This window comes from Grammomys surdaster, unplaced genomic scaffold (assembly GCF_004785775.1).
Source record: "Grammomys surdaster isolate TR1022 unplaced genomic scaffold, NIH_TR_1.0 372, whole genome shotgun sequence".
NCBI classification, from domain to species: Eukaryota; Metazoa; Chordata; class Mammalia; order Rodentia; family Muridae; genus Grammomys; species Grammomys surdaster.
Genome location: NW_021604791.1, coordinates 5,431,820 through 5,446,135, shown reverse-complemented (window position 1 = coordinate 5,446,135; position 14,316 = coordinate 5,431,820).

Here is a 14,316-nt window from a genome sequence, read left to right as displayed (position 1 = left end):
TATCTTGGGTCAGGATGTGGTTAAACTTCCTTCAGATGGACTTAGATTGTTTCTACTGATCTTGAACCAAGGCACTTTCGTACTCGCCTTACATGCACAAAGGAAGGGTGGATAGCCTCAAACATTTCCAACTTCATTGTGATGCCACTAACTCTGTAGCTTAAAAATTATCCAATTAGTAGCTCGGTGGGGGAAATACTTTAAAAGGATGATCTGGTCCACCATTTCTGGGATGGAAAATTGGATCCCTTACTCTACAACCATGTTATCCATTTCATAACTATTCAAGAAACTTCTTTAAATCCTTCAGCACAGGGTCCACTGGGATGCTCACAGATTTGGAGACAGATCATTAAATATCTCCTTAATATGTTTGGCTTGCTTTGTTAAAAAAGCTCCTACTTAAACTCTTTGCATCTCCGAATTCTTTCGTTTGCAAATACAAGGATCAGAACACCATAGCAATTCATTAAAACAGTATTTACAGCCCAATTTCTGTTCTATTAAACTTGCTCTACCCCAAGGTTAGGGAGTGAGTTGTTCTGTGTTAAGATATGCTAAAAATCCAGTTCTTGAGTCTTTAGAGGTAACCTGTAATATTAAAGGAGACAAAATTTCAAAATAGTCATAAAACGTAGTGCATAACATTTTACAAACTCAAGGATGTTCATTGAAAATTAAACAGAAAACAAATATTAACAAGGTCAAAGGAGCAGCAAATGGCTAAGCAGGGCAGTCACTGGCTTCTGATGTTAATCGTCTGAGATTGATCTCTGGAGTCTACAGAGGAAGATGTTTCTTGACTTCTAGACCAGTGCTATACATGTTTGCCCTATGTATGACCTTGCATGCACGTAGACACTCGAACGCGCGCGCGCGTGTGCACGCACACACACACACAGAGGGAGAAAGAGAGAGAGAGAGAGAGAGAGAGAGAGAGGGGGGGGAGGGAGAGAGAAGCATGTTGAACAAATAAATGCATGGAACATGACACAAAAAAAGAAGAAGATAAAAAGAAAACAGGAATATTCATGAGTCTTCAATTCTGTCATGAAAATTCTGGAGAAATTTCAATAATATGATAGTAGATAATTAAAGTACATTTCCAGGGCAGAAGTCCACACACTAGGATACTCATGTCCTGTTCAATGAATAAGTGCTCTGCTGAATCGTAGAGAACTAGGGAATGGTGACAAAAGCATTGAACATGATCAATTCTCTCAAAACTTGGAGAACTCAGCTGTGATCTTTCAGGAAGAACCAAGGAGAGATGTGTGAGCCTGACTGGGAACTGAAACTCCTCATTTAGGTCTTGATCTCTATAGTTAAAGCAAGACTGGAGACAATGCCAGAGCTAAAGCACATGCACAGGGTTTGGACGGACCATAGATGTGGAAAAATCTCTAGATCTCTGAAACTTTCCCTATCTCTAAAAATGAGTTAGCCTTTTTCCCTTTCTTTCTTTCTTTCTTTCTTTCTTTCTTTCTTTCTTTCTTTCTTTCTTTCTTTTTCTTTCTCTCTCTCTCTCTCTCTCTCTCTGTCTTTCTAACTTCCTTTTGTTTTGGTAAGGGTATTTATTCATTTATATATTTATTTTTAATTGAATAAAATTTCATATATGTTCAGATCCTAATTTTCCCTCTCCTAACGTGATCCTTCCCACTCACCCATGAATCCAATTCCATGTTCGCCTTGCTTTGCTTACCTCTTTAAAAAGCAAATCAAAACAAATAATAAAGAGAAAGAAACAGATATACACACACCACCACATACAACAACAATAAAAAGAAACCAAATATACAAGCAAAAGGCCACTAAGACAAAATAGTGCCAAAACAAAGCAATATGAGCCAAATAGCTACAAAAATTCCTTGAGTTTGTGTTGGCCAACTCCTCCTGGGAAGGGGGCTTACCCTATAATGTGGTCAATCTACCCAGTGAGACTCCACTGGAGAAAACTAATTTTTCCTTTGCCATTGGGTATTAATTGTAGAGAACTTCTTGGTTATGAGCCAGAGGCCATGTCTTCCCCCTCTCAGTACTGGGACCTCATGTGGCTTTAGCTCTTGACAACCTTGTGTATGCCACAGTCTTTGGGAGTTCAAATGTACATTAGTCCTTTTGTGACTGGATGACACCCCTTTATTTGAGTCAAACATCCCCTCTGGCTCTTAAAATCTTTCTACCTCTTTTTCCACAGATCCCTAAGATCTAGGGAGATCCCTAGTACTTTGTTCTAGGGATCCCTAAGCCCTAAGGAAGGAGTTTGATGAAGGCATCATGTTTAAGGCTGAGTGCTCCAAAGTTTCTTATTCTCAGTACGTTGTCTATTTGTGGTTCTCTGTGTTTATTACCATTTACTGCAAGAAGCTTCTCTAATAACACTGGAATATGACATTTCTCTACATGATCTCTCTCTATAAATACGATGTTGAGTAACTAAGCTGTAGATACCTAATTATTCTTTCAAGAGTTCTTAAGAAACTACGTACAATACATCATTAAGCTGTAGGCCAGGCACCTGAGATTTCTAGGCTTAGGTTCACAGACTTTTGCTTAAAACATTCCCTGCAAAACACTCTAATTTACCAATTAAAGAGTAGTTTTTTTTTTCATATCTTGTCTCAATTTGGCTTTTTTTCTTATAAAGGTTATTATGAAAATTGCTTAAATATGTTCAAGACAAATTTGAAAATAAAGAGCCAAAGGTGCTTTAGTTATTTCCAGGTAGCTGGAGATAAGCTACGCTTAGTTGGGAAATCATAAACGTACCCTTTAAGGCTGACAAAGAACAAAGCTGAAGAAGGTGTCATTCTGTTCTTTGCCTTCTGGTGTCTCCCTCTTCATCCTTTCTATTCCCTTCTTTCTGATCTTACCCTTGGCCTACAAACAATAATTAGTTTGGATCAACAAACAGATGATCAAAGGCTACAAACTGTCTCTTCTCTGCTGAGTGACTTTGCCAAATTCCTTTCTCAAGATTCCAAGACTGGATTTCCCCATCTGACAACTTAAATAGTAACAGCACTTCCTTCAATTGTAAACACACAAGCCGTGGCCCAAAAGGCCATAAAAACAAAGTACTACTAACCAAAACCTAGTTATTTGGTTCTATTCCTTGAGTCACAGCTTGCTTTGATCATTCTCGTCTAGCTTTCAATAAAGATAGTAGCTAATCAAAGACAACTTTATCTTAGAAAACTTGGCAGTTGGTAACTCTCCAGTCCTCTTTGAACATCCACTGCAGAGGTTTAGTTTAATTCATTTATTATTTAGTTCATTGTTATTTCTACTCACTGCACGCATAGGTTCTTTGTTCACTAGTCTTTCTCTATTTCTACTTTCCACACTCCAGTACAACCAGTTTGATGTTTTCAATGCCTGTCCTTCTATCCCTGTAGCCTGTGCATTTCTGCTTTGTGTACATGTTCCTTTATGTGAATGGGATGCTGTGTATTGAATCTCATTCTTCTCTGGACTTCTTCGCAGACACATTGTTATGAGATTCACAATAGCTCTTCTTTAACTGCTACACAGTATTTGCAGGTGGGCATCCATCCAAAGCTATGCAAAGTTCTCACCAAAGAACATGTAAAAGTTAAGGACTGTGAACTTCATGGCCTTCTGACTCTCAAAAGGGAGTCCGAACTTCCAGAATTTTTAAAAGATTAACTCATGCAGTAGGAAGAAAACATGTAGTTTTGCAATCTATTTACAGTGCATTCGTAATCATTTAGTATCAAAATAACATCTTAGAACGTAATTAAAATAGTTAAATTTTATTTACGCTAAATTAATAAAATTAACATGTTAGGAGATGCTCTACTGTTTGGCCTGGAAATGTCTGGGACCCCTGCACACAGTATGTCCTCATGCTTGATAAGCATGATGGTAATCTAAAGCAAGCAATCTCTAAAAGTGGGACTGCAGGCAGAATTTCTTGAGAAATAGAGCAATACTTAACTCCTAATGGCTGGCCAGATAAATGTACTTTGCCATGGGTACTCAGGGCAGATAATTTCCCACAGTAAACCACAGGCATCTGGCCTACCCTGCAACAATAATAAAGGATAATGAAATGTGTTCTTAAGGAAACTTGTCTTGAAAGAAGTCAAGAGATGGCTTGCTGTGCGGTATCAGTAGTGTGGTACCATGAGGTGTCTTATAACAGAGTTCCACACATCTCCCCTCCATTCTAGTGACAACTCCCCAAAGCCCGTCAAAATAAACACGTAATCAAGTCATAACTTTACACATGCCCCTTGTAACCATGTGGCTTTTCACACATGTTTTCTGTGAAGTGATCCTAGAGCTGCCACACTGTATCTCTCTGTCCTTGCCTTTTTAATTACGGTAAAAAATAATGGGCATCATTGTTACACGTTCATTTATTTACAGACACATTGTTTATCTTACCCATTTCTACCACCAGAGTAGACACTGTTTTAAGTCTCCCTTCTTTTTACTGCTCATTCTTTGTGATTCAGGATAAAATTTATCTGTTCTATTTCATCCCCGGAGTTTCATCTAGTTTTCTGTTTCTCTGAACTCACTTGTCACTTAAGATCTCCTTTATTTATCCCCCAATTACTTACTCTCCTGTGCTCGTCTTGATTGTAAGCTCCAGTGGGAAAGAATTATGTCCTATATATTTTGAGAGTCTGCCTTGTCACCTTGCAAACTGGACACGAGGAGCTTTCTCATTTCTTACTGTCTGTTTGATTGCTATTCATAGTGATGTGAGGTTGATTTTAATTTTATATCCTCTTGTCTTACCACCTAAAGTATGGTTTGGAAAAGCAACAGCACTGAGAACTTGTGAGAAGACAGAACCTCACGCTGAGGAAACAGTTCAGTGGTAGAGGGTTTGCCTAGCTTGCCCAAGGCTGTGAGTTCAATACTCAGCACTTGAAGTGATGCTCAAAATTCGAGAGCTTGGGTCTGACCCTCTACTCAGTGAAGTCAGAGCTTATATCTGATGTAGCTCATTCTAGATGACCAAAACCACATATCACAGGTCGATTGCCTTCGGTCCTTCAAGGCAAATTTCAGTGACAGATTATTCAAAGCGTAAATGATTTGGGACAAAAGATGGATAGGTTAGAGCATACATGTTATTTTACAACTTGATTTTTAGACTACAACCACTTACACACCTTACAACCTGCAAAGTTGGAACCATTTACTCCCTGACTCTTTACAGAACATATCTTCTGGCTTCTGGTCTATATTCACAATGATGGTTATATGGAAGAAAATCTTCTCATTTTCTTTTTATTTAAAAAGAAAATGAATTTCTTCTCTTATATAATACATCCTGACCACAGTTTCCTTTCCTGCTACTCCTCCTAGATACCCTCCTCTTCCCTCCCATCTCCCCAAATCCATTTCCCTTTTTTTTCCTCTTCAGAATTGAACAGGCCCCCAAGAGACAATAGTCAAATAGGAAAAAACAAGATACAACAAGACAAGGCAAAAGTCCTCATACTGAGGCTGGAGAAGGCAACTCAATAGGAGGAAAAGAGTCCCAAGAGGAAGAGAAAAGTGTCAGATACACACTTGCTACCACTATTAGAAATCCCACAAAACACCAAGTTAACAGCCATAATATATGCCCAGAGGACCTGGTACAGACCCATGCAGGCCCTGTGCTTGCTGCATCAGTCTCCGTGTGTCCATGTGAGCCCTGCTTAGTTGCTTCAGCATGCTGTGTATTCCAGTTGTCCTCCATCCAGTCTGATCTCGTACTTCATAGCTAAACCAGTGAGAAAGCAACTGTAAATGCCATTCATTTGCTGAGTTTAATATTTTACTTTCATATAGCATAGGGTGAGGTATACAATCGCATTTCATAATTACATATGAAAATTCTATTTTGAAAATGTTGCATGATAATTACTCTGTGGAATCAAGAGCTTTCTTTCCGAAGTAGTCACAGGACGCCAGAGAAATGAAAGTGCTTGAAGGTATCCAGTATGTCATTGTCATTTTGAACTCAATAAGCTATTACAGTTTTGTCAGGTCCAATCTCTAAGGAGGTGAATGAAAATATATATCTCAGACAATCTGACCCTGATCAACATCATGCATCGTGGTTACCCTGACATCTGAAGAAGAGCAATTCTACTCTGTCAAGTTGGAGATTCCAATTTGCTGGCAAAGGTCACACATACCTTCACCTTTAGCTACTGGGCAGCAGATTGAAATTAAAGTGAGTCTGTATGGAGAAAAGTGTCCTACTACCTCTGTCAAATTAGCCTAATCCTCATTATATTGTACTGCTAATTCAGCATCTTCAAAGGGCTCCCTAGCACAATGAGAAATGCCACCTATGACTTGAAGGGACTTTAGAGATCTGAGGCTTTTGTGGTTTGAGTTGACTTCTTTCCTGATGATCCTGAGTCTTAGAGAGTGTGCACATTTCTTGGCTACTTGCAGGATGACTGCACATCTTTGATTTTAGGAATAAAGACTTACAGTCACAGAGTTGGCTGAATAAACATGACAAAAGAAATCCCAAGCTTCCTAGACATACTTGTATTCCTATAGCTGTCACATTCAAGATTTGTAAGAGAACAAAACAATACTTTAAAACCAATGTGATGCAAACAGTGGTAGATTATCAAAGGCTTTTTGACCTCAAAATTATCAAAGCTCCATCCAAATGATATAATTGCTCAGATTAGGCTCTTGCTTGGATTCACTTAAAATATTATTTAGATGATTGTTTAGTAACTAACAGTTAGCAAAGCATGTTATCGCTCTTCTTGTGAGTAAAACTGACTTGCAAGCTATTCCATTTCATTATCACTCAAATTTAAACCCCTTACCTACATGGAGACACAAACAGACAGACAGACAGGCAGACAAACAGACAGACAGACACACACACAAACACACACATACAAAGACACACAGATACATAGGCACACACATCGGCATACACACAGAAACAGACACAGAGAGACACAGATGCAGAGACACACACAGCCATAGACACACATACATACACACACAGATACGTACATAAATACACACACAGTACAGATTCATGCAAACACACACACACACAGACACACACACCGACACAGACAAAGACACAGACACACACACACACACACACATATATATATATATAGACACATAGACACACACAGAGGTACATGCAGACATATATAGATACACAGACACACACACAGAGACTCAGAGATACACAGACACACATACACACACAGATACACATAGACATACACACACACACACACACACACACTCACACCTGCATTCGGGAGGCTCTGACAACTTGGTTACTTTGGAAACCACATTTCTATGATGGTAGGCAACACTCCTAACAGCACACGAGCTCTCAGATGGAAAGCTCAGTCTGTGATGACTTAGGACCAAACACACAAATGGAACCTTCGGTGACTCCCTTTTCTCTTACCTCTTGGGAATAATTAGAGTCTGTCAGAAAGGGGGAATCAGTAAAGCGTATAATACACAACTTGAAGATCACTGGAAAAGGTTAATATGATGACCCCATACTTCCACACATTTGATGCAGATGGGATCATAAAAATGACAGTAACTACCCAAAGGTCATTTTAAAATTTAAATTTATAAGGTTTCTTACAAAACTTTCAAATAAATAACAATATATCACATATCAAAATTTCCCAGACTCAAAGTCTATACAACTTGGTGAATGTCTCTGCATTTACAATAGGGACTAGGAGCAGAAGCTGTGTGTCTTCACATTGCATCTCACAATTTCAGTGTTAAATATATCTTTTTTTTCAAATATATTTGAGACACATATCCATCATCTAAACCCAAATCTCCATGATGGAATTAGAACTAGAAAACAATTAGCTCTATGTCTTTTTCATAACACAGATCCATTTCCTACATTCAGACCCTACCCCTTTCTTCCCTTTAGCCTTTCTTCTCCCTTTTTCACATAATTCAGTATCCAGTGGTATATTTGTTTATACATATACATACACATATGCACACATACATACATATATATATGTATGTATGTATATACATGTATATATACATATATATACATTTGCACACACACATATATTATATATATGTACACATACATACATACATACATATACATACACATTGTTTAGATTCTGCATATGAGCCAAAGCACGCACTGCTTTTCTTTCTGAGATTGTTCAACCTTTCTTAATACTATACGTTTGACATCTGTTCATTTTCCTGAAAAAAATTTAACTTTTTTCTTTAAAGTTGAATAGTATCCCATTTTTATATGTATCAAATCTTCATTATCCATTCATTTGTTCAAAGACAGTTAATTTTGTTAAAAAATTTTTTATCACAGTGAATAAATAAGCAGCAAACATAGGAATACTTATATTTCTATAGCTGGGCAAGCAGTTCCCTGGGTATATGCCCAGGATCGAGATACCTGCATCATATTGGAATTATATTTTTCATCTTCTGAGACATCATGAAAGTGATTTCCACTATGGCTGTATTAATTTATATCCCCACCAACAATGAGTAAGGTTTTCCTTCTTTCCACATCCTTTCTATTGTTTTTTTTTTGTCAGATTTCCTGATGATTACCATTCTGTCTAGGATAAGGTGGTATTTCAGTGTAGTTTTAATTTGCATTTCCTTGATGGCTAAAAATAGTGAACATCTTTTGAAATAGTTATTGACTATTTACATTCCCTCCCTCCTTCCTCCCCTCCCTCCCTCCTTCCTCCCCTCCCTGTGGACTGCATAAGGGTATCCTGGGTCATGGTTGAGCAGGTACTTAGAACCCCGAGATTCTCCGTGGAATTCTGCTTGAGAACCGGCAGGAGTTCGGTCCCTCCCATTATCTAGGATCCTGAAAAGCAGTCACATAGATCTCCATAGAGTCACATAGGCCAGGCTATAGGCCTCAGGCCCTAGAGATTTACATACTAATGAAGGCCAGAGGGCAGAGCAAATTAAGCATTCCTCCCCCAGATCCTCCCCCTTTCTCCCTCCCTATATAACTCGGGATTGCCCTGAGTTTTTTGGGGGTACGCCTAGATCCATCTATTATCCGCCATGACAATAAACCTTTTTGGAACCAAGGACTTCCTCGTGTTACTGGGGCCTGCCGCCGCCAAGGCCCTCAGGCCTCTGGAACCATAAGATCTTCCTCCCTGATGTGGGACCCGCCACGGAGGCGGAAGCCCCTCTGGGGCTTGCGCTGCTGTGGTGGCCTTCTTAAATCTTCCCCACACCTCCCTCCTTTCCTCCCTCCCCCCTTTCTTTCAACAAACTGTATTCAGTTCACTTGTCTATTTGTTAACTGACAGTTTTATTTCCTTGATATTTAATTCCAACAAGTATAGGCATTAAAGTATAGGCATAAAGTCTAGGCATTAAACCTTGCTTTGAAGTCTAGCTGGTAGGAGAATTTTACCTGTTCTGTGGACTGCTTCTTAATCTCTCTGATTGTTTCCCCCACTGTACAGAAACTTTTTACTTTCATGTAGTCTCTCATCTGTTGTTACCTGAGGTTGGTCCCTGTGCTATTTGCTGTCCTAGTTAAAAAGTTTTTGCCCACCTCAATATCCCAAAGTGTCCCCCTGTGTTTACTTCTAAAAGTTGCAGTGTTTTTAGGGTTTAAAGTCTTTGATTCATTTTGAATTGATTTTTATACATGGAGAAGGATATAAATCTAATTTTATTCTTCTGCAGAGAGAAGTCTTGTTTGCTAGCACCATTTGTTGAATAAGCCATCTCTTCTCCAAAGTATGTTTTTTGTCTCCTATGTCAAAAATTATGTGGGCATAGTTTTGGTGTTTTGTTTCTGGTATTCTTTTCTACTCCATTGCTTTCCAAGTTTCTCTCTCTCTCTCTCTCTCTCTCTCTCTCTCTCTCTCTCTCTCTCTCTCTCTCTCTCTCTGCACAATTTGAGGTCAAGGATTGTAACATCTCCAGTATTATTCTTACTCCTTAGCATAACTCTGCCTATTTGTAACTGTCTATGGTTCTGTATAAATTCTTGTTTGTTTTCTCTTAAACCTGTGAAACATGACATGGGAAGTTTGATAGGTATTGCATTATTTCTGTATATTACTTTTGGTAGTGTAGATAGTTCCATAATATAAATTCTTCTTATTTAGGGACATGGAATATTTTTCTACTATCTTTTATCTTCTGTGGCTTCATTTTTTCAATAACTTTCTATGATTTCTTGCTCTAAAATTTTATGTTGAAGTTCTAGGGAAAGTCAAGGTCCTCAGCCTCATAACATTTACCTCTTTACTAGCCATACTGAATTTCTCACAAGCCCTGTAGTTTAGGGAGTGTTGAACCTACTGTATGGTGAGGTTTAGATGGGTTAATTAACACATTCACTGTTTAGAACAGAGTGAGGGGAGGAGACAAATTTACTTATTACCCTGTAAAGAAAGAACCAAATATGGCAGTATCAGATGAATGATTTTAGTATGGTGACGGGCAGTAGGTATCTCCATTTGGAAGGTGACTTCATTTGTGCACAGTAACACTGTAAGTACAATTTCCTGGTATGTACTTTGTACAGTAAGAGCAGTCCACCTTGGTCAGTGTTTGGCCTTGGGAAGTCATATGAGCCACTCTGCATGTAATTTCAACTCATTCAATTCCCAACTTGGAACCAGGGCCAGCTTTGTGATATGGCCAGTGGCTTATTTTGTTTGATATGGTTATTTCTGCAGGTTAAGCAGAAAACACTATAGTTATTCTGTTTGGTGGTTGCTTTCTGGACCAGGCTAGCATTGGAAACCTTACTATTCTCACAAAGATACCTTACCTTTCATATACACTACTTTTTTCATATTTGCAAAGTCCATGGTGAACCAGAAAAGCCTTTATGCTTTGGTTGTTTCTAATGGCTTTCATGTAGAACAATATTTTATAGTGTGGAAAATTCTCTGCAATTTTACTCATGGATTTTTTTTTCTTACAATGTATTAGCACCTAGATATGTTCATGGGTACAGCCCTCAAACAGGTATATCCAATTGATCTAGTGATATATTGGTGCCTGATTCTTCCTGAAGAACACGAACAAAAGTCTGTTCACTTCAAAAAGAACACTTATGAAGTACCCTCAAAGCCAGCAAACAAACAACAAACAAACAACAACAAAGAACAATCTGTCAAGGTATACAGCTTTTACCTCAGAGGAAATAGGAGATAGTTTATTCTATATTCAGATGAGTGACCATGGCCCAGGAAATTTTTAAATCTTACACACTGAAGGTATTTTAGTATTTATTTTCAAGTAGTAACTAGGTTCTTTGATTCATGTTATATTTATATACACTTTCCCTCGATACTGTATTTAAACCTAACATTCAACCTTCTGTTGTCTTTTCCCAAAAAAACTTTTCACAATAATCTTTTTTTTTCCAGAATAGCTCGCCGAGTACATCAATCAGCACAATAGAGAAGGAGCCACTATTAAAACAAACAAGTCTACACAATACTATCATGCTCAACACCTTGTAGCTGACAAAAACTAGCTACTCATGTTACGAGACGGCTAAGCCTGGCCTCCTGCCATTTCTATTAGTGTAAGATGCTTCTCCTCAGTGATAAATTGGTTCTAACAGCATTGACTATGCTCAAGCAGAGGACCAGCAACCCGTTTTGTCATACCAAGAAGCAAGAGCAAAATTAATGCCAGAAGAGAACAAGAGGGTATGTGGTTCGGCTCATTGTACTCTGCCTGAGGACCAGTTGCATCACCATAAATACAGCACTGACAGTGCTCCCAGTGGCTTTGATTACAGAGACAATGGGTCCATTTTCAGCACAATTGCTTTCTGCATTCCACTATTGTTCTAGATGTTGTAACAAAGAAAATAAGTAATTAGTGGCATTTGCACTAAATGGTTTAGCTACAATTTGGCCAGCATCGTTAGAGCTTTGATTATTTCAATGGTATTAAGGCATTTTCTTGGTAAATGATACTGTAGAACTGAGAATCTTTATTGGATATAGTGAGCCTTTTCATTCTTTTCTTGTAACCGTGATTATCTTCTAACCAATATGTAGATAGGTGAGTTTAAGATATCTAAATATTAGATGTCTTTTTCCCCTATAACATGTGAAAGCTAAATGTATGAAACCAGTAAATGGTCCTGGTAAGAATACAAAGTTTCCCTTAAAACTCTAAAAGTAGATTTTACAGATTCAGAACTGTACGTGTTTTTTTTTTTAATTTATTGGTGTACATATGCAAAGATGGATGCTTTTCTCATAAATAAAAGTCTCCCTACTCTGTGTAAGTCTGATATTTGAGAGGTAATGTAATATATAATATTACCCCACATTCTATAAAGTGTGTGCACACACATGGGTAATGATGAGAAGTTTACTATTCATTTAATATGTAAGATCAAGTTTTCATAGTTTTATATGTCAGGTATGGAAAATATTGCTTTGGTAATTTGGTAATTACCAAAATTTGGTAATTTGTAGTAGGATATATTCTCACTACATTTGTATAAATTTCGGCGACTGGGCTGTATGAGGGGTAGGTGGAGTGAGGAGTTGGGAGGAGAGAAGAAGGAAAGGAAGATGAGAAGCTAGAGGAGAGAGGAGAGAAGTAGCAGCCATGGAGAACTACAGATGGATCAGGAGCAGTCCTGGGTAACAATTTATATCTAAGGTTGGGTATTGGGTAACAACTCTAATTGTGTGGGCATCTTGTTAATTGAGTATTTCCAAATATATAGATATTTGATAATCTTTAAGCATTAAGAGTCTCATTTCTACCGGGTACCACAGTCATAGCAGGATGGTCTGGGCTCAGCCAAGCATTTTGGACAGTGTGGTGGACTGGCAGAACCAGCCACTATGCTGACATCTCATAGGTGCCAGGACTGGTGTTTCTAGATAACTGAAGCCCTGGCCAAGAGCCAGAGGAAAATGGCGGCTGTCTGGGAACAGCCTGGACCAGGTGCCATTTATTAAACATTGCCTGCAACAGGTAATTATTTAGGGGTCTTCTCTAGTAAGGAGATCTAATGTGTATCATTTTACTGGTAGAAATTTTGTACCTAATCACAATTTTGTGAATGTTTATTTTACTCAGAAAAAATTTATTGTGTGCGTCTACCATGAGAGATTGTTTGGAAATTCTTAGCAGGAAACACATTTGCAGAATGCTGTATGTAGACTATGGGACTCATGCTTCTGTAAGCTGTAGTTAAGATCTATGCAAGAATATGTTTGATAAAGCAACGAAAAATTTCACAGGTAACATTTAAATTACCACCACTTTATAAAGACATTATAGACATGCTATATTTTTAAGAGAAAAAGAAGATGGAATTATCTGTCATTTACAGCCAAATATGTAGTAATTCAAATAAGACTAATAAAATTGTATTAATTTTTGGTGCACTGCCAAGAAACATTAAGGTTTCTTTTTTAACCACTACAAGTGTAGTACAACATACTTTTCATATTAATAATAATAATAATAGAGTTGATTGTGGTAGTGACATAGAGGTGAACCTACTTGGAAGGCTAAGACAGGTTGATCACTTGAGCTCAGGAGTCTGAAGATCACTTGGGCAATATATGAAGTAAAAAAGTCAAAGTAAAGGATTAGAGAGTAAAGGATTAGCTCTTACAGAGCTTTTAAAAATGAGTGTGAACTCAACAGATGAATTCATGGGCTAAATGGGCATGCTAGCTAGGGGAGCCAGTGGGGTGAACTGTAGGAGGGAAGAAAGGAGTCAAATGAAACACCACAGGAGAGCAAACATCTCTTCTGAAGACATTTAAACATAAAACTCTTTGTTCCTTTTTGAAAATGTAGCTATGTGATATTCACACAAGAGATGGGTTCTGATCCTGCAGAAGTTTAATGAGTAGCTATAGCAGAACAGCCTCAATGTATTCAGAAAATCATCTGGCTTTCCTATCATTATCTATTTATTGAATACTCTCTCTGAGCAAGACTTCAAGACAGGTAAAAGGGATTAATTCAACCTTAATATAAGTGGTTTTTGTTGTGAAGGACGCTTTACCTCTCAACTCAGATGGCTCATGATTAATTTCACTAGTGTGTGTGTGTGTATGTCTGTATGTACATGTCACAACATACACACATATATTAATGTGAGAGGGGAGGTGTATGTATAGAAACTTGAACATATATATGTGTATTGAGGACAAAGGTAATGTCAGGTGCTTTCTCTCACTAGATCTGGATCTTGCCATTTTGACAAGACTGGCTGGCCATTAAGTCCTAGAACATGTCTATCTCTGCTCACCTGTGGAGCTGAGGTTA